The 26372-nt window shown below is 37.1% G+C and overlaps 1 protein-coding gene across 1 annotated transcript in view; it reads right to left on the minus strand.

The window, feature by feature from the left end:
- The window catches only part of LOC141552035 (olfactory receptor 1f45-like), a 141901-nt gene extending 115860 nt beyond the window's left edge, over window positions 1-26041 (minus strand). Inside the window, exon 1 of the mRNA XM_074284425.1 lies at window positions 25978-26041. The gene's annotated coding sequence lies outside the window, so the exon portion shown is untranslated. The remainder of the gene's footprint in view (window positions 1-25977) is intronic.
- Between the last annotated feature and the right edge of the window lie 331 nt (window positions 26042-26372).

Below are 26372 nucleotides of genomic sequence, written 5' to 3' on the forward strand. Positions count from 1 at the left end.
ATAGAGAACTAAATTTAGAAGTTCCCTAGGGCTACCTGTGGCTCCCCCTTTCTTTTGTTTTTGGAGGAGTGTCTTAATATCTCTGTTTCTTCTCTCTACTATTGCCTGCCCTTGAGGATTAAAGGGTATGCCCATGGTATGTAAAATCTTATACTGTGCACAAAAGTGTGTAAAATGTTTGGACGTATATGCAGGTCCATTGTCTGTTTTTATTGCTTGTGGCACACCCATAATTGCAAATGCTTGTGTAAGGAATTCAGTGACCACTTGGGCTGTCTCTTTTGCTGCTGGCATTGCAAATGTGAATCCTGAAAAGGTGTCTACCATGACATGGATAAAAGATAGATGACCAAAAGATTTATAATAGGTCACATCCATTTGCCAGATTTCATTGGGTCTCAAACCATGAGGATTCTTCCCTGGAGGGAGTGTAGGAGCATGGAAAGGAAGACAAGTTGTACAGCTTTTTACTATGCTCCTAGCTTCCTCTCTTGTGATTCCAAATTGTAAACGTAAAGCTCGAGCAGCCTGATGATATTTAGAATGAGATTCTTGTGCTTCCTGAAATAAAGGACTACTGGCTAAAATGGTTAGCCTGAATTCTCACCTTGTCACTGTCCAGACAACCTGAGTTCTCACCTAGTAATCCTAACATAGATCCATACAGTTCTTTTGTTGCACAATAAAAATCAAATTCAGAAGGTAAAATTAACCTGGGAAGAAAAATAAAAATGCAAGTAGTCCATGTTCATTTCTCAGTGTTCTTTCTCTGGCTGTAGCTTATTCTGTCAATCACTGATCAATTGGAACTGAATATGGTCTTCTCATTGTTGAGGATATCCAATTCCATCAGAATAAATCCTCATATATTATTGTTGTTGAAGTGTATAATGATCTCTTGGTTCTGCTGATTTCACTTAGCATCAGTTCATGTAAGTTTCTCTAAACCTCTACGTATTCATCCTGCTTGTCATTTCTTACAGAACAATAATATTTAATAACATTTATATACCACAATTTACCCAATCATTCTCCAATTGATGGGCATCCATACAATTTCCAGTTTCTAGCTACTACTAAAAGGGCTGCCACAAACATTTTTGCACATACAACTCCCTTTCCCTTCTTTAATATCTCTTTGGGATGTAAGCCCAGTAGTAACACTGCTGGATCAAAGAGTATGCACAGTTTGATAACTTTTTGAGCATAGTTCCAAATTGTTCTCCAGAATAGTTGGATCCTTTCACAACTCCACTAACAATGCATCAGTGTCCCACTTTTCCCACATCCCCTCCAACATTCATCATTCTCTTTTCCTGTCTTCTTAGGCAATCTGATAGGTATGTAGTGGTCCATTTCTCTGATCAATAGTGATTTGGAACACCCTTTCAGATGAATAGAAATAGTTTCTATTTCATCATCTGAAAATTGTCTGTTCATATCCTTTGACCATTTATCAATTGGAGAATGGCTTGATTTCTTATAAATTAGAGTCAATTCTCTATATATTTTGGAAATGAGACCTTTATCAGAATCTTTAAAAGTAAAAATGTTTTCCCACTTTATTGCTTCCCTTCTAATCTTGTTTGCATTAGTTTTGTTTGTACAAAAGCTTTTTAATTTGATATAATCAATTTCTTTTTGTAAAATGGGATTGTTGAACCAATTTACTACTTCTTCTTTTGATCTGGGCAAGCTACATTTTTAAGGTATTCTTCCATTTCATTTAAGTTATTGAATTTATTGGTATAAAGTTGGGCAAATTAATTCCTAACTATTGCTCTAATTTCCTCTTCATTAGTGGAAAGTTCTCCCTTTTCATTCTTAAGACTAACAATTTGATTTTCCTCTTTGCTTTTTCTAATCAAATTTACTAAGAGTTAATATATTTTGTTGGGTTTTTCATAGAACCAAATCTTAGTTTTATTTATTAATTCAATAGTTTTTTTTTTTTAGCTTTCAATTTTATTATTCTCTCACTTTTATTTTTAGAATTTCAAGGTTAGTGTTTGACTGGGGTTTTTTAATTTGCTCCTTTTCTAGCTTTTCTAGTTGCAAGCCCAATTCATTGACCTTCTCTTTCTGTATTTTATGCAAATAGACCTCTAAAGATATAAAATTGTCCCATATTACTGTTTTACTCAATCCTTCTTTAGGAAGAGATTATTTACTTTCCAATTATTTTTTGGTCTATTTTCCCCTGGCTTTCTATTGAATGTAATTTTCATTGCATTGTGATCTGAAAAGTATGCATTTACTATTTCTGCCTTTCTGCATTTGAATTTGAGTTTTTCATGTCCTAATATATTGTCAATTTTTGTATAGGTTCTATGAACTGCCAAGAAAAAAGTATACTCCTTTCTGTCTCCATTTAGTTTGATCCAAAGACCTATCATACCTAACTTTTCTAGTGTTCTATTTTACCTCTTTGACTTCTTTCTTATTTATTTTATGGCTTGATTTATCTAATTCTGAGAGTGCAAGGTTGAGATTTCCCACTTTTATATATTTGCTGTCTAATTCTTCTTGCAACTCTCTTAATTTCTCCTTTAAGAATTTAGATGCAAGGACTTCTAGCCAAGATGGTGGAGAGGACACACACAACTACTTAATCTCCATCTTTGCTCTCAGAATTTATTTCATGACTAGCCTTGGAATTAGTGCTTGACTGGAAAAAAAAAAAAAAACCACAAATAATTACCAATAGAAGACATCCTTGAAATTCTCCAGAAAAAAATCTGTCTTTGCTCTGGAGTGGGATCGACCAGATTGGGCACAGCCTGAGGGCAGGCACCTCATACTGAGCAGGCTGGAGAAGGAAGGGGTGTGATCTCTGCTGTTTATGCAGAAAAAACTTTACCACAGTGTGGCTATTTTGTACTGGAAGCAAGCCAGGATCAGCAGAGAAGCTATAAACAAAGGAGGTAAAGATTATAACCCTGAAAAGCCAGGGTGTCTCTCAGTATCTGGTCACCCCACCTGGAGTGTCTCAGCACACTCTTAGAGTCTCAGAGTCTCAGAGCGCAGACCCAGTGCAGCTATTGCTGTCCTGCTAGTGCCTTACTGCTACCCCCCACGTTGTAGAGAAAACCTGGTAACACCATCCAGTCCCCCCCCAAAAAAAAAAGCAGACTCCATTTTTTTCCTATTAGTTTGTTTTCTTTGATTCTTCTCTGACAAAATGAGCAAAAAATTTAAAAAGGACTCTAACCATTGATAGCTTCTCTATGGATAGAGAGCAGACTTTAAACCCTGAGGAGACTAAAAATAGAGTGTCTCCAGATGAATCCTCAAAGGGGATATGATCTGATACTCAACACACAAAACTCTCATATAAAAAATTAAAAAGGCTTTTACAAGAGAGCTAGAAGAAAAATGGGAAAAGGAAAGGTACGCTTGGCAAGAGAGTCTGGGTAAGTCATCCCACTCATTTAAAGATAGAGTGGATAAAGAAATCAAATACTTGAAAAACAGAATTAGTGAGTTGGAAAAAGAAAGTAGCTCTTTAAAAAATAAAAATGGTGAAATAGAAAAAAAATTCCATAGAACAAAACTTTAAAACTTAACTTAAAAACTCATTTGGACAATTAGAAAAAAATATTAAAAAGTGAATGAAGAAAATAATTCATTGAAAATCAGAATTGAACAAATGGAATTGAATGACTCAAGGAGACACCAAGAATCTGTCAAGCAAAACCAAAAAGATGAAACAATGGGAAAAATGTCAAGTACCTTCTTGGGAAAACAACAGAACTGGAAAAGAGATCTAGGAGAGACAATCTGAGAATAATTGGACTCCCTAAAAAATATAATGAGTAAAAGAGCTTGGACACTATTTTCCAGGAAATTATCAAAGAGAACTGCCCAGATGTTTAGAAAACAGAGGGTAAATTGACATTGAAAGAATTCATCGATCACCTACTAAAAGGGACCCTAAAATCAAAATGCCAAAAAATATAGTGATTTTTTCTTAGGGGGTTGGTTAATAGCTTGTTCTATTTCTTTTTCTGAAATGAGACTATTTAGACTATTTACTTCTTCCTCTGTTAATATGGGAAAGCTATATTTTTTAAGGTATTTTTCCATTTCATTTAAGTTATCGAATTTATTGGCATAAAGTTGGGCAAAGTAACTTCTAACTATTGTTCTAATTTCCTCTTAATTTGTGGTGAGTTCTCCCTTTTCATTATTAGGACTAACAATTTGCTTTTCCTTTTTCCATTTTTTAATCAGGTTTACTAAGGGTTTGTCTATTTTGTTGGTTTTTTCATAGAACCAACTCTTAGTTTTATTAATTATTTCAATAGTTTTTTTTTTTTTTACTTTCAATTTTATTAATCTCTCCTTTTATTTTTAGAATTTCAAGTTTCATGTTTCTGGGAGTTTTAAATTTGTTCCTTTTCTAGTATTTTTAGTTGTAAGTCCAATTCATTGACCTTCTCTTTCTCTATTTTATGCAAGTAGGCCTCTAGAGATATAAAATTTCCCCTTATTACTGCTTTGGATGTATCCCACACATTTTGGTATAATGTCTCATTATTGTCATTTTCTTGGGTGAAGTTATTAATTATGTCTATGATTTGCTGTTTCACCCAATCATTCTTTAGTATGAGATTATTTAGTTTCCAATTATTCTTTGGTCTATTTTCCCCTGGCTTTTTATTGAATGTAATTTTCATTGCATTGTGGACTGAAAAGGATGCATTTACTATTTCTGCCTTACTGAATTTAATTTTGAGGTTTTTATGTCCTATATGATCAATTTTTGTATAGGTTCCATGAATTGCTGAGAAGAAAGTGAACTCCTTTCTGTCTCCATTTAGTTTTCTCCAAAGATTTATCATATCAAACTTTTCTAGTATTCTATTTACCTCTTTGACTTCTTTCTTATTTATTTTGTGGTTTGATTTATCTAATTCTGAGAGTGCAAGGTTGAGATCACCCACTATTATAGTTTTGTTGTCTATTTCTTCTTGCAGCTCTCTTAATTTATCTTTTAAGAATTTAGATGCTGTACTACTTGATGAGTATATGTTTAATATTGATACTGCTTTATTATCTATGCTACCCTTTAGCAAGACATAATGCCCTTCCTTATCTCTTTTAATTAGATCAATTTTTGCTTTTGCTTGATCTGAGATGAGGATGGCTACCTCTGCTTTTTTGGCTTCACCTGAAGCATAGTAGATTCTGCTCCACCCTTGTACCTTTATTCTGAATGTATCACCCTGTTTCATGTGTTTCCTGTAAAGAACATATTGTAGGATTCTGACTTTTAATCCAGTCTGCTAACTGCTTCCTCTTTATGGGGGAATTTACCCCATTCACATTTATGGTTAAAGTGACTATTTCTATATTGCTTGCCATCCTGTTAACCCCTGCTTATGCTTTTCTCCTTTCCTTCTCTCTTACCCCCCTCCCCAGTATTAAACTTGTGAGCACCACTTGCTTTTCACAGCCCTCCCTTTTTAGTACCCCTCCCCCACCTTAAAGTTCCTCCCCCTATTTTACCCCTTTTCCTCACAATTTCTGTATTCACTTCCCCTTAGCTTACTCCTTTCCTCCCACTTTTCAATGAAGTGGAAGGAGTTTCACCATAACACACTATGTTCATCCCCCTCCTTTCTTTCTCTCAGATAAAATAGGTTATCTTTGCCTCTTCATGAGATGTAGAACCACCACTTTACCCTTTTTTATGATATACTTTCCTTTCCACCTCTAGTTTCTAGGACAAATTATACATGTGTTCTTTACATATCTTTATGGCAGAAATATTGTTCTCAAGATTTATTTTTACCTTTTTAGAAATCTCTTGAGTTCTGTATTTGAAGATCAAATATTTTGTGTAGATCTGGTTTTTTCATCAAGAATAGATGGAATTCATTTATTTCATTAAATGTCTATCTTCTTCCCTGGAAAGAGATGCTCATTTTTGCTGGGTAAATTAATCTTGGCTGCATACCAAGTTCCTTAGCCTTTCAGAATATCATATTTGAGGCCCTTCGCTCCTTTAATGTGGATGCTGCTAGATCCTGGGTAATCCTTATTGTGGCTCCTCCATATCTGAATTGATTTATTCTAGCAGCTTCCAATATTTTTCCTTCGTCTGATGGTTCTTGAACTTGGCCACTATATTTCTTAGCATTTTGATTTTAGGGTCCCTTTCAGTAGGTGACTGATGAATTTTTTCAATGTCTATTTTACCATCTGTTTCCAAAACGTCTGGGCAGTTCTCTTTGATAATTTCCTGGAAAATAGTGTCCAGGCTCTTTTTTTCCTCACATTTTTCAGGGAGTCCAATTATTCTCAAATTGTCTCTCCTAGATCTGTTTTCCAGGTCTGTTGTCTTCCTAATAAGGTACTTGACATTCTTTTCTATTGTTTCATTTTTCTGCTTGACTACTTCTTGGTTTCTCCTTGAGTCATTCAATTCTACTTGTCCGATTCTAATTTTCAATGATGTATTTTCTTCACTCACTTTTTAAATATCTTTTTGTAATTGTCCAATTGGGTTTTTATTTTCTATGGAATTTTTTTCCATTTCATCAATTTTATTTTTTAGAGAGCTGTTTTCTTTTTCCAACTCACTAATTTTATTTCTCAATGATTTGATCTCTTTATCCACTCTGGATGACTTCTCCAGATCTTGCCATGCTTCCCTTTCCTTTTCCCATTTCTCTTCTAGCTCTCTTGTGAGAACCTTTTTGATTTCCTCTAAGAGAGTCTTGTGTATGGAGGAGCAGTTCATATCCCCCTTAGGGGATTCCTCTTGAGACAGTCTTCTTTTAGTCTCCTCAAAGTTTGAAGTCTGCTCTCTATCTATACAGAAACTGTCAATGGTTAGAGCCCTTTTAAATTTTTTGTTCATTCTGTCAGAGTGGGAATCGAAGAAAACAAGTTGACAGGAAATGGCTGCGATGAGTCTGCGCTCTGAGGCTCTAAGAATGTGCTGAGTCACTCTGGGTGGGGGTGAGGGTAGTCAGGTCCGGAGAGATGCTAGCTTTCTGGGGGTTTTATTCTTTACTTCCTGTGTTTACACCTTCTCTGCTGATCCTGGCTTGCTGCCAACTCGGAATATCCACGTTGGGTTAAAGGGTGTTCTGCAGAAATGGCAGAGGTCGTACCCTTCCCCCCTCTGGTCTGAGCAGTGTGAACAGCCTGCCTCGCTCTCACTGCTTGCCCTCAGCCTGCGCCCCATCTGTTTGTCCCCTCCCCTGAGGAAACACAGACCTTTTCTGGTGAATTTCAAGGATGTCTTCTGTTGGTAATTACTTGTGGGTTTTTTTTCTGGTCAAGCATTAATTCTGAGGCTTGTCATGAAGTAAATTCTGAGAGAAAACATGGAGCTCAAGCAGTTGTATGCCTCCTTGCGACCATCTTGGCTGGAAGTCCTGATAGCCTGGAAGCTTGAAGTGACTTTGAGTCACCTTGGAGGGAGCACAGGAGAAGAAGGCATGGCTCAAAGATTATAAGTTTAATTTTCAAAAGGTTTCACTAAGTTCAGAGGCTATTGTTATTAGGTATCAGTGATAATATTGCAATTTACATAGATATTTTATTATTGTCTATCTAAAGAATGCGAGGTATATGAATTCTTCTCTATACCCCCAAATTATATTTTCTGTCTGAACGAGTCCTTGAGTGAATGGCTCCAAAGAATGACTTTCTATTTATAGCAGAGTAGATTTTGAATGTCCCCAAATAGTTCTTTCCTCTTAAAATAGGCAATATTTTCCCCTTCTCTTGAGCCTACAGACACTATAAAATGGCATGTCCCAGCATCTCAGTACTGATCAGTTTCAACAGGAAAACGACTCTAGGAAGAAAGCAATCTGTAACAGTTGCCAAAATGATTTTCCTTATGTACAGATATGATCACTCTCCTACTCAATGGCTCCCTTTTCCCTCTAATATTAAATATAAATCATTTAACAATCTAGCATCATTTTGCCTTTCCTGTTAATGACAAAATATTTGTAAGGCATTTAACAGAGTGCCTAGAACATAGTGAGTGCTTAATAAATGCTCCTCTCTCCAACATCATTAAATCTCATTCTCTTTCCTGACCTGTACTGCCTTACCAAAATAGTCTACTTATTATTTTCAAATATTTAATTCAATTTCCAGTAAGTGGTTAAAATCAATCCTATTGGCTCTGGTTCTTTGACAAGGTGAGAATGCTATTTTTATGGAATTGTGCAATTATAGCTGAGTGAGAGCAAAGTGCAAATGTCAAACAAAGAAAACAATATATACAATGGTTACAACATAAATGAAAAGAACAACTATATACACAGCTGTGCAATCAAAAGTCAAGGTTGCAAAATTAGAAAGAAGAAATGTGAAAAGATTACTTCATTGCTGCCTAGCCCTGCCATAATGGAGATAAGAGGTCCACAAGATTGTACATTACATGTGTTTTTAGACATTTTCAATGAACTGATTGGTTCTGATTTTTTTTTTCTTCTTTTTTATTTTTATTATTTTTTGTCTAAAAAATACTATTTACTATGTGAACTAGTTTTCTGGGAGGGGGACAGGAAGGAATACCATTAAGGTGGGGAAAGTGGTTGTATATAAAAAAGTAAATCAATAAAAAGTTATTTTTAAAAAGATATAAATGTGAAGTTAGTCAGAGAGCAAAACTCTGTCTAGTTACTGGGGATTTTCTTGACTAGGAGCTCAATGTAATTGTGTCTAGACTCATTGATTTTCATCTGAAATAAACTTTTCAAATGAAACTATTTCAAACTGAAATAAATAGCTGACAAGGAGGGAACCAAGCAGCACTTAGGGATCAGTTCTTTTTCTGTAGGCTTAACAGAATTACTTATTGTGATATTGTATCACACCCTTTATTATTACTTTGTACTTCTATCTCCCATATCTAGAATGTACATTTGCCTCACTTCATTTTAATTATGTGGTGCAAAGGGATAGCTTTCTAGATCTGGAGTTGGGAAGTTTCATCTTCCCGAGTTCAAATTTGGTCTTAGACACTTATTAGCTGTGTGATCCTGGGTTACTCGCTTGTTTACCTTAATTTTCTCATCTGTAAAATGAACCAGAGAAGAAAATGGCAAACTACTCTAGTATCTTTGCCAAGAAAATCTCAAATGGGCACGCAGAATTTAAACCTCATTGAAAATGACTGAAAACAACCACTTCAGAATTACTGGGATACTTGAAAACACCAAACTAAAAAAAATCTGATCACTCTACTGAGAGAATTATTTAAGAAATATTCCCAGAATCATAAAAAAAATAAATAGATTCAATCTATAGAAACTGAATAAAAGACAAAAGTTACAACTCAATTTATTCAGGAACAAGAATGATTAGCCATCTTCAAAACAACAACAAAGGAAAAAATATGCTAAGCTTCCAGAAGGAAGACATGATATACAACAAAAATCAATTTTTCTTGAGATTTTTCTTTGAACACTAGGAATGGTCTTAGAAACTGAAATACAACATAGATAAGTTTAGTAAGTCTGTCCACATTAGCATGGTTGTGGCATTACATGGCTTAAAGAGGAGCAGAATAAACATTTCTAGCCTCTCTTCCATCCTTCTTTAAGGGAGACCTTATCTGTTGAAAACCTTAGCTAAAAAAGGTCACCAACTCCCATTTCATCCAGGTACATCTCCAATCATATTGATCTCTATCTTACCACTGGACCCAGATGGCTCTGGAGGGGAAAGTGAGGTAGGTGGTCTTGTATAACCCTCCCTCACATCCATCTCACTTGCATGTCATAGCATCACCTCCCTGATGTCTCCCCATAAATAACAACAATTTGCTGCCAAGAGAAGCAAGAAATTAGGACAAGGTTTGGCCACATTGATCTACTCAGAATTATATCTTTCTGCTTCTTAAATATTGTTAATTTAGGGGATATATTTGTCAGGTTTAAGCCAAAGTTCTGATTGTTGTTCATTCATGAGGAAAGGGATGCTGTTCATTCATGTTTAAGACTTGACCCTTTCCCCATCAAACACACACAGAACAACCAGCAAAGAAACACATACATCCAGGCTGATAGCAAAACAGAAAACAGAGAAAGAATGCATATTGGAATATATACTGGACAATGCACTCCTCTTATTGTATACTGAAAGAAACACTCCCATTGGGAGTGAGATAACTCAGTTACACCCAAAGAAAATCCCAGATGTCATCCAAGGGGGAAATTCCCTAAAGTCTCTAATGTAGCAAGCTAAGGATATGGATATGACAGAAACTGCTGTCTCCTGTTATTCAGTCACAATAATGGGATTCATCTTCTAGCTTGCTTAAGTGTGCTAGGGTAAGAGATTAATGTTGAAAAACTTTTAAATAATGCACAGATAAAACAATACATTTCCAAAATGCTTTTCAATGTGAAGTCAGAAACAGATTTAGCCTTTGGCAGAAAGCTAAAAGAATGAAGTACTAATGACACATACTTTTAAAACTGTGATTAACTTGTTATCTGAATGTCCGGGAATAAAAACAACTATGGTATCATGTTGACTAAGTTACTGGATTTACAGGAAAGATGTGCAGATAAGTAGAGGAGAGAAAATTCAAGGGGAGAGAAAATAGAAGAAAAAGTGACAGTCATTCCAAGGTGAAACTTATGACTGTAATCAGGAGGATAGTGAGCCCAGGGCCAAAGATACTTAGAGAGCTGGTAGGATAAAATATTGAAAATTAGCTTTGTGCTGCTCATTTACTTAAATTAACAATAGATATGATTTTTAAAAATTTTAAAATAACTATTTGCTTCAAATTAAATAAATTATTCAAATAAGTGGGATCAAAGATGAATTAAATTGATGATCATTTCTAATGGATATGGTTCTTTTCAATAGCGAGATGATTCAGAACAGTTCTAATTGTCTTGTGATGAAGAGAGCCATCTGCATCCAGAGAGATTGTGGGGATTGAATGTAGATCACAGCATAGTATTTTTACTTTTTGTTCTTGTTTTCTTGCATTTTGTTTTCTTTCCCATTTTTTTCCTTTTTGATTTTATTTTTCTTGTGCAACATGATAATTGTGGAAATATGTACAGAATTGCACATGTTTAACATATATTGGAATAGTTGCCATCTAGGGGAAGGGGGGAAGAGATGGAGAAAAAATTTGGAACACAAAGTTTTGCAGGGGTGTATGTTGAAAATTATCTATTCATATGTTTCAAAAATGAAAAACTTTTATAAAAACTAAAAAGCTTTTTAAAAAGAAAAGAAAAAAAAAAGATTAGTTAAACTGATATAGTGGAAAGATATAGCAGTCAGGAAATCTGGGTTTTAATGGGTTATCTGTCACTAAGGGTATGACCTTTGGTAATTCAGTTGAATTCAACAAGTATTTATTAAGCACCTACTATCTGTCATGTACTGCACTAGAAGTCATCTATTTTTGGTCTAACATTTGTATATGAAAATGAAAAATTCTTATCTTCAAGGAACTCCCATATCCCTAACCTATCTGTGCCTCAATTTCCCCATATATAAAATCAACAATTTGAGTTGGTGCTTTGTAAGGTTCCTTTTAGTGCTAACAATCTGTTGACTTAACAATGGTAATGGTAAATGTATGGATAGATACTTCAAATAGATAAGAAACTGGATAGGTTTGAACAGGTCTAAGAGGAAGGGAGCTCAGATAATCTTTTTGAAGCTGCAAAATTATTTTAATGAGTTTGCCCTAAAACAAATAAACAAGACATTTTTTGGCACCAAAGAAGAGTAGAATACTATAGGATCTAAAAACAAAATTTAGAAACCTGAAAGGCAAGTAAGGTTGTGGGAGCAGGGTGATAAGTAGCATTTATATAGTATCTACTATGTACTAGGCATTGAACTAAGCACTTTAACTGGTATTATCTCATTTGATAATTACTCAGAAAGTTAAGTGCTATTATTATCTCCATTTTACAGTTGAGGAAACTGAATGGGGAAGCTGAATTTGCCCAGGAGCAGTCTGAAACATGTTATAAAGAAGAAATTTGAGGGAATGGTACAAAGAATAAAAATACAATTGAAAAGAAAAATAGTCTGGTTACCTGACAAGGGTTGGAAATCAAATAAGATAAAGTTAAATTGAATTCTTGGCAAATATCAAAGCCTGTTGATCAGTCTTCTGCTGGACATGCTCCCTTCTCTTGGTTTTCTCCTCTCTCCTGATTTGCCTCCAAACTGCTTCTTCTCAGTTTCCTCTGCTAAATACTCTTCTAAGTCAAGTCAACTAATTATGGATATTCACAAAGACTCTGCTCTGGGGTCTCTTCTTTCTTCCTATCTTATCTCCCTTGGTTATTTCATTGGCTTCATTGTGTTCAATTATCATTTCTATGAAGATAATTTTCAAATCTATCATTCTGGGTTTATAGCTTGTTTTCTTGCATTAATGTTTATTGAGAATCTTGAATTAGATTAACCCCTAGCTATCCCAATCTTATCATTGAAGAGGGGACCTCCCTACTCTGAAGATCCTTGGAGAAAATCTTCAACCCTGCCTCAATAAGGGACACTGCCCCAAGTCTTTTTTTCTTAAATGAATTTAAGTTTTAACTGCTTGGGGGGTGGGGGAATGATGAGGAAACCCCAAAACTCTTAAAACCTCTTTGGACTCTGCCTCAGGGAAGAAACCCCACCCCAACCACAAACAGTTTCCTCCTTATCTAAAAACCCATTGAATTCTATTCAAATTCTAACCCTGAGTGAAACTCAAGCAGTAAGCCAACCAGGAACTGCACCCACAGGACTTCACAACCCCCCCTCCCCATTATAAAAAGAGCCAAACTGGAGTACACTCTTTGCAGAGATCCCGTACATGGCATCCTTATGCCGGCCATGTCAAGGATTTCTGCCCACCGGAACCAACCCTGGCTCTGGTGTCTTCCTACCTTTAACCTTACTTTCAAGCCCCATAACAAACTTCTTTTATCAATCTAGGTTTTCAGGTCTGTAAAATCCTTTACAGAGGACTCTTGCTGCTACTAGACATCATTTAACTCTATCCTTGTGCTGAATCCAAAGGGGTTACAAGGGAGCTCTATTTGACTCCCTGTACCCCGAACCTGCCACTAGACCTCAATTAAACCTAATTTCATTTAGGTACCTCTTATCTAGTTCTCATCATCATGTTTACCAAACACGCCCCACAAGTGAACTTCCTCATCACTATTGAGAGTAATATCATCCTCCCAGTTATTCAGGCTTTCTTCATTTGAAAGAAACACCTCCTTTTCAAATTCATATGGTGGGTGGCAAAATATACCAATCACAATAAAGAAGTTATGCAAGTAAAGAAAATTAAGTTTTTATTATGTTTAAATGAAGATTCAGGTTTCATATAAAACATAAACCTAAACAAAAATTAGGATTTTAAAAAGGTTTTTTAACAACAAAATTGTCTGGTTGTGATAGAGACATAATTATTTTACATATTTCACTCTTGTTCATTTCTTTTGCTTTTTTAATATTATTTTACTTTTATCCAATTATGTGTCAAGAAAATTTTTAGCATTCAGTTTTATAATATTTTGTGTTCCAATTTTTCTCCTTCCCTTTTTACTCCTTTCCCTTTTTCCCAAAATGGTAGATAAATTAAATAGATTTTACATATACTATCATGTAAAATAGATTTCCTTGTAAGTTACAGTTGTGAAAGAAGAAACACATCAAAAGGAAAAAAAAGTGAGTTAAAAAAGTATGCTCTGATCTGCATTCAGAGCCCATCAATTTTTTATCGATATCAATAGCATTTTCCTTCTCAAATACTTTGTATTTGTTTTAGATCATTGTGTTGCTGAGAAAAACTGGATCATTTACGTTGTTGCTGATACTATGTACAATGTTTTTCTAGTTCTGTTTATTTCTCTTTGAATAAGTTTGTGCAAGTGAATGAGATGAGGTGAGATCTTTCAAGACAGTTGTGAAAATCGAGTAAGGCTTCATCTACTTCAGAGTTCGAGTAGGCCTGAAGGACTCTGAAGGGCATTGCCTTCCCCTCCTATGACATCTCCCTATTTCATCCAAATATGGGCAACTATGTACTTATTGGTCAAGTTCAATTTCATGGGTAGATCTCGTGTTTAGAATGTAAGACTCTCAGCCAATGAGGATGAGGGTCAGTGGTGGGAGGGGGCATTTTGCGTTAGGGATTAAAGGTGCTGTCCTGCCCACAGGAGGCGCTTCCTCTCTTCGATAGTCTACTCGAAGAGTGGGATGCCCTTCTCGCGAGAATGTACAATAAACTTTGCTTTTCTCTAGAGCTCTCTCCAGCTTTTTTTATTAAATGGTGTTCCCTCACCATTTCTGTACCACACAGTTTGGGGGCTAGTCCGGATCCTTTACTCGGTGAGTAAGTGAACTCCTGGGTGCTAGTGGGATGGCGCCCTGCCTTGATTTAGGCAGCCCGCCAGCTTCCAGGGGCTTCTCCTTGCTCCCTGACGTAGAGTGGACCCGAAGTGGAGAAACTTAGAGAAAAGCAACGGAAACTCCGCGGTGAAAATCCCAACCGGTTGGTGGAGGACAGATCAGTCAAGTAATTTGTTGCGCAGCAACCCAGAGGTAAGCGTCCTGTGAAGCCCCTTGAGTCTAGTTATAGGTTCTGGAGGGGGCTGTAGACGGTAGACAGGAAGAGAGCTAGGCCTTCCTGGGTGACTGAGTTAACTGGTGACGGTTAGCGTGTTTGGGCGTTTAGGAGTCTGTTAAACTCCTTCCAAATTCAATGGGTGTGGCCTAGTCCCAGCCAGCCCTCGCGGAGAGAAATGAGAAAAATATCAGAAAATACCGGTAGATATTCCCTTGGGAGATAAATTAAGTAATTGGAACAAACTGCCAAAATATGAGGAAAAATAAAAAGCAAGAAAAAGAGGATAAGGTATTGTTGTTTTGTTGCAGACTGGTGGTGCCAAAAGGATTAAATGGTACCTGAAAGGAAGGACCTGAGAGGATTTAATTCCATTAGCCCTTCCAGGGGCCTTCGGGCGGGGAGGAGAAATAAGTCTTTTGAAGCAGGGGTCGTTTCAGCTGACCAGAAATAGCTGTTAGTAGATCCCATTTGGGATCAGAAACCCTGTACATGGGGAAGTATGTGGGATTGAGCCAGTGAAGATGGTGGCTTCCTTCCTCTTCCTCCCACGTGTCCTGACTGCAGCAGGGCCACATGGGCCGGGGGAAAGAAACCGCTATTTAGTGAAGTTCATTGTTTTAAATATGATGGCAAAGTAGTTTTATATTATTGGGAATTTAAAGCTGTGATTGGGATTTTAAGTTAAAACATAGGTTTTTTACTTCGGGGAGGTTATGGTTGTATCTCCCTACTTAGATGTTATATTTGCTAGAGGTAATTGGGTAATTTGTAACTGAGCTATGCCTTAAGTATTTGTCAGCTCTGTTGGGCATGTATTAAGTTTTATGAAATTTGGGTCAGTTACGTGCAAACATTGAAGTGTAAAGTTTAAAAATATATACATATATATTTACTTAAAGATGGGACAGGAAAGATTGATTTGTAAAAGTAATTAATAGTTTAAATGGAGCTACGATATATTGGGTCGGGAAGCATGGTGGTGTGGGGGAAGGGTGACCACGTGGAGAGGTCCCTCCTCCCATTAAGTATAGTGGGTTTTTTTTTTGTTTGTTTGTTTTTTGTTTGTTTGTTAGTTTGTTTTTAATAACTGCACCTCCTTGCTGATTTAGATATTAATTATTTCTACTGTTTAAAGGAACAGCCTACATTTAGATAAAATCTTTTGGGACTGAAGCTAATATTTACTTGGAGTTTTGAATTCAGGTATAACTGTTTGCATAGGTCGTTAAACTCCACCATCTGGAGGTGGGATGGTTAAAATTAGGACAGCTACCTGAAGTAAAACTGCCTTAAATCATGCCCCTGGTTTTTCCTCTTATGTTTGTAATCAGAGCCAAGTGGTCAGTGAGATATACATTGCTAGGACTGCTCCCACTTTTGCCTTTCTTTTTGAGACGAAGCTGGCAATCTCTGGAACCCCAATCCCAAGTTCCTGACTATAGATCTATATTCAGATGCGTTTTTCATGTTTTGCATGATCATGGTGGGGAAAGAACTTTTGACAATCAATCCCCTATTAAATATGCAGAGAAGATGAAATAAAGGGGTATTCAAGTTAGAACAATATTAAATCTAGAGGGCTGGGAGATGGCTCACAGATTCCATAGTGTTGAAACATGAGGCAATACTATTAGAAAAGAATGCTCCATAATCCAAGATCATAATTTTAATCCTGCTTCCTTTTTGTCCCCTGGAGAACAGAACTATTGCTGTATAAAACTGTATGACTATTGCTATTATGGGAAATTTACTAGTCTGTTGTGTATAATCTGATAATTTCTGTAAACAGGGGGGGAAGGGAAACTGAGATTTTAACTGGTCAGAAAATTGGGAAAAACTGATGTCTTATTTCAGTTCAGGCATAATTGGAAACTACTTACTCTTTGCTTACCTCATCATTTTGGTTCCCTGATGAAGGACCTCGAAAAATAGACATAATTTGGGTACTGAATGGAACTCTGGAAAAGGTAAAAGATTTTTTTTCTTTTTTTGCACCGGACATCCAGGCTGCTTCTGGCCTGGATCGTTGTTAGAGCTCTTATGCTCGGCACAATTCTTTTAAGAATTGCTGCGATTGACAAAAGGTCTCCTTTTGTCTCGCTCTCTTGTCTCTACAGATAAGGGAGAGGCTGCAAAAAGTTGAAAAAGCTCTTTACCTGTCCACTAGCTAGACACACCTGATTTTAGCAGATGCGGGGTTTGGAGAAGGCTGCAGAGACAAAAGGCCTTTACAGGGGACTCTAGCTGAAAATTTGCTAGACTATGATTGGCTAGCTTATGTTTTAACTTTGAATTATTGTCCTGACTCAGTCCTGCCTCAGTTTCCTTGCCTCTTAGTTCTGCAAACCCCCCCCCCCCGCCTCTATCAGAATACTTGATAAGACCTTATGTTTCAGAATAGCAGAATGTCTCTCCCATTACAAGTTAATGGGAATCTATTATCAAAACTTCTTGAATTCTCTTGTGTGGAATTAGACATTCTGTATATGATTGTATTTGCATTGGGTGTTTTTAAAAACAAACTGTTTTGTATGAATAATGTTCACTTATGAAAGATCTACTTGGATATAAACTCATTGGGACAAATTCCTTATTGTTATCAACACAAGGTTATGATAAATATTCGTTTAGAATTTATGTATGGTTCTTCTAGGATGGTAAATGGGAAAAGAAATGGGTTTGTTAGAACTTCCACTGTTACCAAGGGCAGTCTATCTGCCCATTAGTTGGCTCAAACTTGTGAATTGCTGTGAATTGTATGCTTTAAATCAAGCGTTAAAATTATTGTGTGACCAAGATGGGAATATATATACTGATTCTAAATATGCCTGGGGTGTGGTGCATGTATTTGGGAGGATTTGGGAGGAAAGAGGATATGTAAACAGTAAAGGTAAAGAACTGGTTCATCATACACTAGTCAGAGAGATACTAGAAAATATTCTGACTCCTAGGAATATAGCAGTAATACATGTAAAGGGACATCAGATGGGAAATTCTTTTGAGGTAAGGGGAAATAGATTAGCAGACCGGGAGGCCAAGGGAGCCGGAGATCAGGAAATCTCTCATATAATGGCTTTGATACCTGTACTTCCCCCTAGTCTACCCTCTCCTAGTTTTACTCAGGAGGAAAAAGAGAAAGCCTCAACTCTCGGAGCAGTTGAGAACTCGGAAGGACGATGGCTCTTACCTGACGGCAGAGAGATACTGACCAAAGCAAGTCTGAGGCAAGTCCTTCAGCAACTGCACCAGGGCAGTCATTGGGATGTCCAAAACCTGTGTGATGCTATACTGACAAGGTATGTTTCCCCCGGCCTATATACTATGGCTCGACAACTGGTGGACGGTTGTCTTGTTTGTCGAAGGACTAACAGGGCTGCCCAACGCCAGCTTCCAAAAGGGGGACGACCTCCTGGAATCAGACCATTCCAAAGCATCCAGGTGGACTTTACTGAGCTGCCACCAGTGGGTCGAGTTCTTGCTGGTCATAGTGGACCATCTGACCTCATGGGTGGAGGCATTCCCCTCAGGCCGAGCAACTGCCTCGACAGTAAGTAAGGTCTTATTAGAACAAATTATTCCTAGATATGGAATGGTGGAGAGGATAAACTCGGAACAGGGAACACATTTTTCTGCCCAGGTATTGCAGAATCTGATTAGGGCCTTAGAAATTACTTGGGATCTCCATACCCCTTGTCATCCTCCCTCTTCTGGGAAAGTAGAAAGGATGAACCAAGAAATAAAATGGCAGCTGACTAAGTTATCTTTAGAGACCCAACTACCTTGGACAAAATGACTTCCTCTCGCTCTGGTTAGAATCAGAACCAAGCTGCGTAGAAATATTGGGCTTTCACCTTATGAATTATTGTATGGTCATCCTTTCCAGGCTTATCCTAAGGGAGACTGGGACCCTATTTTAGAAACTAAGGATTTGTTTGTTAAGAGATATGTGAAATCATTGCTGGAACATTTGCAAGGACTTCAACAAAAAGGGCTAATAGCTCAGACTTCTAGGTTTCCCTGTTCATAGAATTCAGGTTGGTGATTGGATGCTGATCCGTTCCTGGAAGGACGAGAAGCTGACTCCGTGCTGGGACGGACCCTACCAAGTGATACTGACTTCAGATACTGCGATTCGCACCCAGGAACGAGGCTGGACACACCACACCAGGACAAAAGGACCTGTGGCGCCACCTTTATCAGAGTGGACAGTTGAAGACAGGGGAGACCTCCAATTACATAAGAGGAGGGGACCTCCACTGAATGGGAACACTGATTCTGAATCCAGTGCATTGTAACTCTATGACTTCTCTTTCCTTACTTTGGGTCTCTTTGCCTGTTTGTGATTTGATATATTTTCCTTTGGGAAGTTCACCTTAACTTCACGGTGTTATAATAGTTGAACATTATGAGGCTCTCCCTAAGCTTTGGGTTTATCTATTTCCTTATGACCTTCTAGAGATGAGAACCAATTTCTCCTGCTCATGCAGAATATAGGGAGCACATTTAACTTATCGAATTGTTGGATCTGTGGTGGATCCCAACAATTGAACCAATGGCCATGGGTACCTGTCCCCTTAAGCCCAGCCTGGATCCTTAGCAACAGATCCCAAATTCATAATGGGACTGGTTTCCAGAATTGAGAAGAGAAACATCAGTGGTCATTGACAGAAGATAGGAAAGGGAAATACTGCTTAAATCAGACAGGACAAGGTTTGAAGCTGGGAAATAGTGTTTGTGAGTGGACCTATTCGAGAACAGACCTGAGGCCAAAGACAATTGATTGTACAAAAATGTCTAAATATTGGCGGGATACGGGGAGGAATCCTCAATTGAAGTGTGGGAAGGACTAGAAAGACTGTACCTTGGATGTTCTCCCAGAAATAGGAGAGCAGGGATATTGCTATCAACAAGTCACTACTGCTGAGTGTGATGAAGTAGAATGGGATGTATTAAGATGTATAAAAGAGAATAAGAGGAAAAGGAACATATACATTGGGTACAGTTACCAATGGGGTTGGTATAATGTCACCCCAAGGACACCCGGGCAACATGGGACTCTGTTTTCCACATTTTGGAGTACCTCTAATCTAACAGGCCAGTGGCCAGTTGCCAATTGTAGTTGGAGAAAAGAGCAAGGTTTATGGAAATGCCAGTATGACCCCTTTGTGGGGAGAAGCCCCCTAGGGAAGAGAGACCAACAATATTACCCTTTTACAAGGAATAGCTCAGACATATTTCCAAGGGAACAACCTGCTCTAAAGGGTCATTATTGGATCTGTGGTTTAACTGCCTATAATCACCTGCCTCTCAATTGGACAGGAAATTGTTATATTGGACTAATAAGGCCAAAATTTTTCTTTCTTTGCGAACAGGCAAACCAATATTTAGGGATTCAGTTGTAAACGGAGTTTAGATAACTCCATCACTTGGACTGAAGATGCAAATGGTTGGGGTGAGGCCTGGCCTCCAGAAAGAATAGTCAAAGAGTATGGGCCAGCGACCTGGGCTCAAGATGGAAGTTGGGGATATAGAACTCCAATATACATGTTGAACAGGATAATTCGGCTTCAGGCAGTTGTAGAGATTATCACCAATCAGACAGCTGAGGCACTAGATCTTTTGGCTGATGAAGCTACTCAAACCAGAGAGGCTATTTTACAACATAGACTTGTGCTGGATTATTTGTTGGCTGAGGAAGGGAGAGTTTGTGCTAAACTAAATTTATCCACATGTTGTATAAAGATTGATAACAATGGTAATCTAGTGAAGGAAATCACTAAGAACATTAGGAAACTTGCTCATGTTCCTGTACAGACTTGGACCTCACTGTTCAATACTTCTTGGGGGTCCTGGTTTGGGAAGCTGGTGGAAGCAGCTCCTTTGGTTGGGCCTTATAGCTCTTAGTGGTGTTATATTATTCCCTATCTACATCCCTTGTTTGATCAGATTAATAACCAGAATTATCCAAAACTCATCATCTGGAATGATCAGGTTGGAAGAGAAAGCTGAAGGGTCTGTTAAATAGATGCTGTTAAAAAGGGTAAGGGTGGAGCCTGTGGCTCCTTATGTTACAAAAATTTTAAGAGATCTCAGTGTACAAAATAAGAGGAGGGACTGAATGAGATGAGGTGAGATCTTTCAAGACAGTTGTGAAAATCGAGTAAGGCTTCATCTACTTCAGAGTTCGAGTAGGCCTGAAGGACTCTGAAGGGCATTGCCTTCCCCTCCTATGACATCTCCCTATTTCATCCAAATATGGGCAACTATGTACTTATTGGTCAAGTTCAATTTCATGGGTAGATCTCGTGTTTAGAATGTAAGACTCTCAGCCAATGAGGATGAGGGTCAGTGGTGGGAGGGGGCGTTTTGCGTTAGGGATTAAAGGTGCTGTCCTGCCCACAGGAGGCGCTTCCTCTCTTCGATAGTGGGACGCCCTTCTCGCGAGAATGTACAATAAACTTTGCTTTTCTCTAGAGCTCTCTCCAGCTTTTTTTATTAAATGGTGTTCCCTCACCATTTCCGTACCACACACAAGTCTTTCCAGTTTTTTTTTAAATTTGTTCATTATTTCTTACTGTACAATAATGCTCCATTATATTAATGTACCAGAACTTGTCTAACCATTTTCCTAGTTGATAGACATCCCCTCAATTTCCAATATTTTGCTCCCCCAAAAAGAGTTGCTATAAATATTTTTGCATAGCTTTCTCCCCCTTTTATATGAGCTCTTTGGAATAGAGATCTAGTATTGGAATTACTGGATCAAAGGGCATGTATAATTTGCTTGCTCTTTGGGCATATATTCAAATTACTCCCCAGAATGGTTGAATCAGTTCACAACTCCATCAACAATGCATTAAGTGTCTCAATTTTCCCACATCGCCATTTGTCATTTTCCTTTTTTTAGATTAGCTAATCTTATAGGTGTAAGGTGGTATTTTCAGAATTGTTTTAATTTACATTTCTCTAATCAAAAGTGATTTAGAGCACTTTTTCATATGCCCATACATAGTTTTAATTTCTCCATCTGAAAACTGCCTATAGATATCCTTTTAAAAATAGTTTCATTTTATCTTTTGTTCTTTTAATAATATTTTATTTTTCCAAATATATGCAAAGAATGTTTTCAATATTCACCTTTGCAAGACCTTGTGTTCAAAATTTTTTTCTCTTTTCTCTTCCCCCTTCTCCTTTCCCAAGACTACAAGCAATCTGACATAAGTTAAACATATGTGATTATTCTAAATATATTTCCATATTTGCCATGCTTTGCCAAAAGAGGAAAGAGAGAAGGAGAGAGAGAGAGAGAGAGAGAGAGAGAGAGAGAGAGAGAGAGAGAGAGAGAGAGAGAGAGAGAAAGAGAAAAGGAGAGAGAGAGAGAGAGAGAGATCAAAAGAAAAAAAAAAGAAATGTGAGAAAGGAAAAAAAAAGCAAATAAACAACAATAAAAAGGTGAAAATACTATGCTTTGATTCACATACAGTCTCCATAGTTCTCTCTGGATTTGCATGGTGCTTTCTATCACAAGTCTTTTGGAACTGCCTTGAATCTCCTCAATATTGAAAAGAGCCAAATCCATCACAGTTGATCATCACATAATCTTCTTGTCATTGTGTACAATGTTCTCTTGGTTATGCTAACTTCTCTTAAGCCTTTCTGAAATCAGCCTACTGATTGTTTCTTACAGAGCAATAATATTCCAGAACATTCATATACCTAACTTATTCAGCCATTCTCTAACTGATGGACATCTTCTCAGTTTCCAGTTCCTTCCCACTACAAAAAGGGCTGCTACAAACATTTTTGCACATGTGGGTACCTTTCCCCTTTTTTAAAATTCTGCTTTCCTTTTAATACTCTTTTGTTTTTGTTTTTGAAAAAGCTGTTTAATTTAATATAATCAAAATTATCTACTTGCTACACAACCTTGAACAAATCCCTTAGGTTTTTGATTCTCAGTTTCCTTACTTGTATTATTGGGATAATGGTAGATATAACACCAGTCTCACAGTTTGTAATAAATAATGCATTTTGGAGGCAGCTAAGTGGCACAGTGGATAGAGCACCAGCCTTGAATTCAGGAGGACCCGAGTTCAAATCTGATCTCAGACACTTAACACTTCCTAGCTGTGTGACCCTAGGCAACTCACTTACCCCAGCCTCAGGAAAAATAAATAAATAAATAATGCATTTTTGCACATACTAAAACACTATATAAATGTCATTATTTTCATCATTTTTATTAATCCCTTTAACAAATATTCACTAAGTAAATGCTTCCTGAGTATATGTACTAGAAGAAAGTTGCTTCCACATAAAAGGGACACTGAAGACCATGGTGGACATGCACAGTCAGGGAGCAGTTCACATGTACTTAGAGGCAGATGACTATAAACAGATAGAAAATGGTTCAAGGGATGATGGTGATGATGATGATGATGATGATGATGATGATGATGATGATAATTATTTTTATATGGTAACAATATTTACAAAGAAATTTGTACCTCATTTGAACCTCATAATAATCCTGTATGGTAGATGCTGTTATTGTTGCCATTTTACATATGAGGAAATGGGCAGACAGGCTAAATTACTTTCCCAGTGTCATACTAATGTCTGAGCCTGTATTTGAGTTCAAGTTTTCTGGAGGCCGGGTCTTATACTCTTTCCATTGAAAGAGTCACAACAACATAGAAAAAAAAAAAGAAAGAAAGAAAGAAAGAAAAAAGGCCTGGAAAGGATCTTGATTTTCATCTAATCCAACCTTTTAATCATCATCACCATGATTATCATCATGACAACCACTACTACCACCACTATTACCACCACTGCCTTCATTGTCTTCCTCTTTCTTTTTATTTTTGTCATCATTGTCATCATCATCATCATCATCATCTCTTTCATCTATACAATGTATTAAGACTTGAACTGTCTTATTATTTTGTTTGATCCTCACAATAATTTTGTGAGATATGTGCAATTATTCTCTCTTTGTAGATAAGGAAACTGAGTCTGAGAGAGATTAAATTAGTTGCCTAAAGTTGAACAGCCAGTGAGCGTCTAAGACTTCTTGGACTCATAACTCTATCTATTGTACCACTTAGCTGCTTCATTTTTACAAATGATGAAACTGAGGCCTGAAATATTAATTTATTTTCCCAAAGTCCCAAGGTACTTAGATGACAGAATCAAGATTCAAATCGAATTCCTAATTTCAAATTCTCATTCTTTCTGCTAAACCCGTAAGTCTTTTTAATAAAGTTGTAAAGCAAATAATTATAACTCAAGAATTAATGTCAAGTTATTATGACTTAACAAGAATTCCTTGAATTTCTATGATGATTTAAGTTTTCCAAAGGGCTATTACATCCTTTCACATTATCTCATTTGATTTCTACAGCAATGCTAGAAAATGGGCCAATATTACTATCTCCAAAATTGTTTTCTAAGGGGCAACTAGGTGGGATAGTGGGAAGAACACCAGCCTTGAAATCAGGAGGACCTGAGTTCAAATCTGGCCTCAGATAACACTTCCTAGCTGTGTGACCCTGGGCAGTCACTTAACCCAATTTTCTCAGCAAATATATTTGTGTGTGTGTGTGTGTGTGTGTGTGTGTGTGTGTGTGTGTTTGTGTATATTTTTTCTTTTTTTTTTTTTTGCTTGCCTTTTTTATTATTAATTTTATAATTATAACTTTTTTTGACAGTACATATGCATAGGTAATTTTTTTTTTACAACATTATCTCTTGCACTCCCTTCTGTTTCAAATTTTTCCCCTCCTTCCCTCCACCCCCTCCCCTAGATGACAGGCATTCCCTTATATATTAAATATCTTATAGTATATCCTAGGTACAATATATATGTGCAGAACCGAATTTTGTTGTTGTTGTTGTTGTTGCAAAGGAAGAATTGTATTTGGAAGGTAAAAATAATCTAGGAAGAAAAACAAACAAACAAAAAATGCTCACAGTTTCTGTATAATTTTTTTAGCAGTATGAATAGGGATATATATGAGAAAGTGTTAATATTAATGAGGTGGCCCTGTTACAAGAAATCTTTAACTCCTGCTTTGTTTGGTAATGTCTTGGCTAACACTTGTTACTTTCTGTTTGAATCTTCTTTACAAGACTGTTCCCTACAGGTGGAGCTAAGAGTTCTCCCCCAAACTCCTCCAAATACCTTTAAAAAATGATTTTAAACAAATTCTAGAATGGCAAACCCCACAAAAAGATGGAGTGAAACAAATTTCCAGTCCAAGACAATTTAGAAGACCAACAGGAAAGGTTGTTGCACCAGGTCAAAGAGGAGTGCAAGTTAGAACAAGCAGTGCCAAAGCAAATGGGGAACCTAACAAACCAGGGGCAATTCTTTGGATGACTGAATTAGTTGTAGATTTCTAGTCTTCTCAGGCCATAGATAATAAGGGGATTGGATAATTGTCCCCTTTATTGGCACCAGTGGCAGTTCTGTTGCATTACTTATACTTGGATCTAGATCACAGTTCTGGGTTTTAGTCACAGTATAAAGAGGAAAACTAGCACAGCAGAGTTTGTTCCTGAAGGGAGCAGAGATCCTTCTCATAATTCCAAGATTGAAAACAGTGCTTATAGTTGCTCACAAAACAGTGCACAGAATAAGAGAGTAGTAGATCCCTAAATCTTACCACTTTGGAAGAACAAAAAACTTACAGATTCCCAGAATTACCTCAAAAAAACAGCTGCACAGAAAACTCTGAACAAAACCCCACTTTTGTATAATTAAAGGTCAAAAGAATGGGAAAATGAGAAAACAATAGAAAAAAAATCTGATCATAGAAAGTTACCATGGTGACAAGGAAGATCAAAACACACACTCAGAAGAAGATAACAGATTCAACAATTTTTTATGTTCAACAACAAAGCCTCAGAAAAATACAAAGTGGTCTGACCATAGAAGAACTTTAAAAAAGATTTTAAAAATCAAAGAAGAGAGGTAGAGGAAAATTAGGAAGGGAAATGAAAGTGATAAAAGAAAATCATGAAAAAAGAATCAACAGTTTGGTAAAGGAAGCACAAAACTGCTGAAGAAAATAATACCTTAAAAACAAAATAGGTCAAATGGTAAAAGTGGCACAAAAATCCAGTGAAGAGAGGAATTCCTTGAAAGCTACATTGGCAAAATGATAAAAGATATGGACAAATTCACTGAAGAGAACTCCTTAAGAAGTAGAATTGGCCAAATGAAAAAGGAGAGATATAGATTCACTTTTCCCCAAACAGGTCATAGGATTGAAGGAAATTGTAAGGGTCCTTTAAATGGGTGACCACGGTGCAACAGGAGATTGAGTGGTCCAGAAGTAATCTCTGTGGATATAGGACTCACTCACTACTAAACTCCTTACCTCTCTCAGCTATCCATCAGCTTGGCTCAGCTACCTCAGGCTAGGGAGCCAGGTTAAAGAGAGCAACTTGCTGTCTGCAGTGGGCTTATAAAAGGGCCTGTGAGGTCACACACACAGCCAACCAGTGAGAGAGACATCACCCATTACAAAGCTATCTCAATATGGCCAGGATCCCACCTACAGGGAAGTCCTATTTAAAGGACCCTTACAGGAAATCTTTCCATTTTCAAATTAAGTGGGGTCCTATGGATTTCAATGAATGAACTAAAAATATTTATAAAACTCATTCATGTTTTTGTCTCCCCAGTTATCATGTATAGTATTTATTGAATGAGGGGTTACATGAGAAAATTACATGTTAGTAATGTTACAAGGTATCCCTGTCTTTCCTTGGC

Source organism: Sminthopsis crassicaudata, chromosome 1 (assembly GCF_048593235.1).
Source record: "Sminthopsis crassicaudata isolate SCR6 chromosome 1, ASM4859323v1, whole genome shotgun sequence".
NCBI lineage: Eukaryota > Metazoa > Chordata > Mammalia > Dasyuromorphia > Dasyuridae > Sminthopsis > Sminthopsis crassicaudata.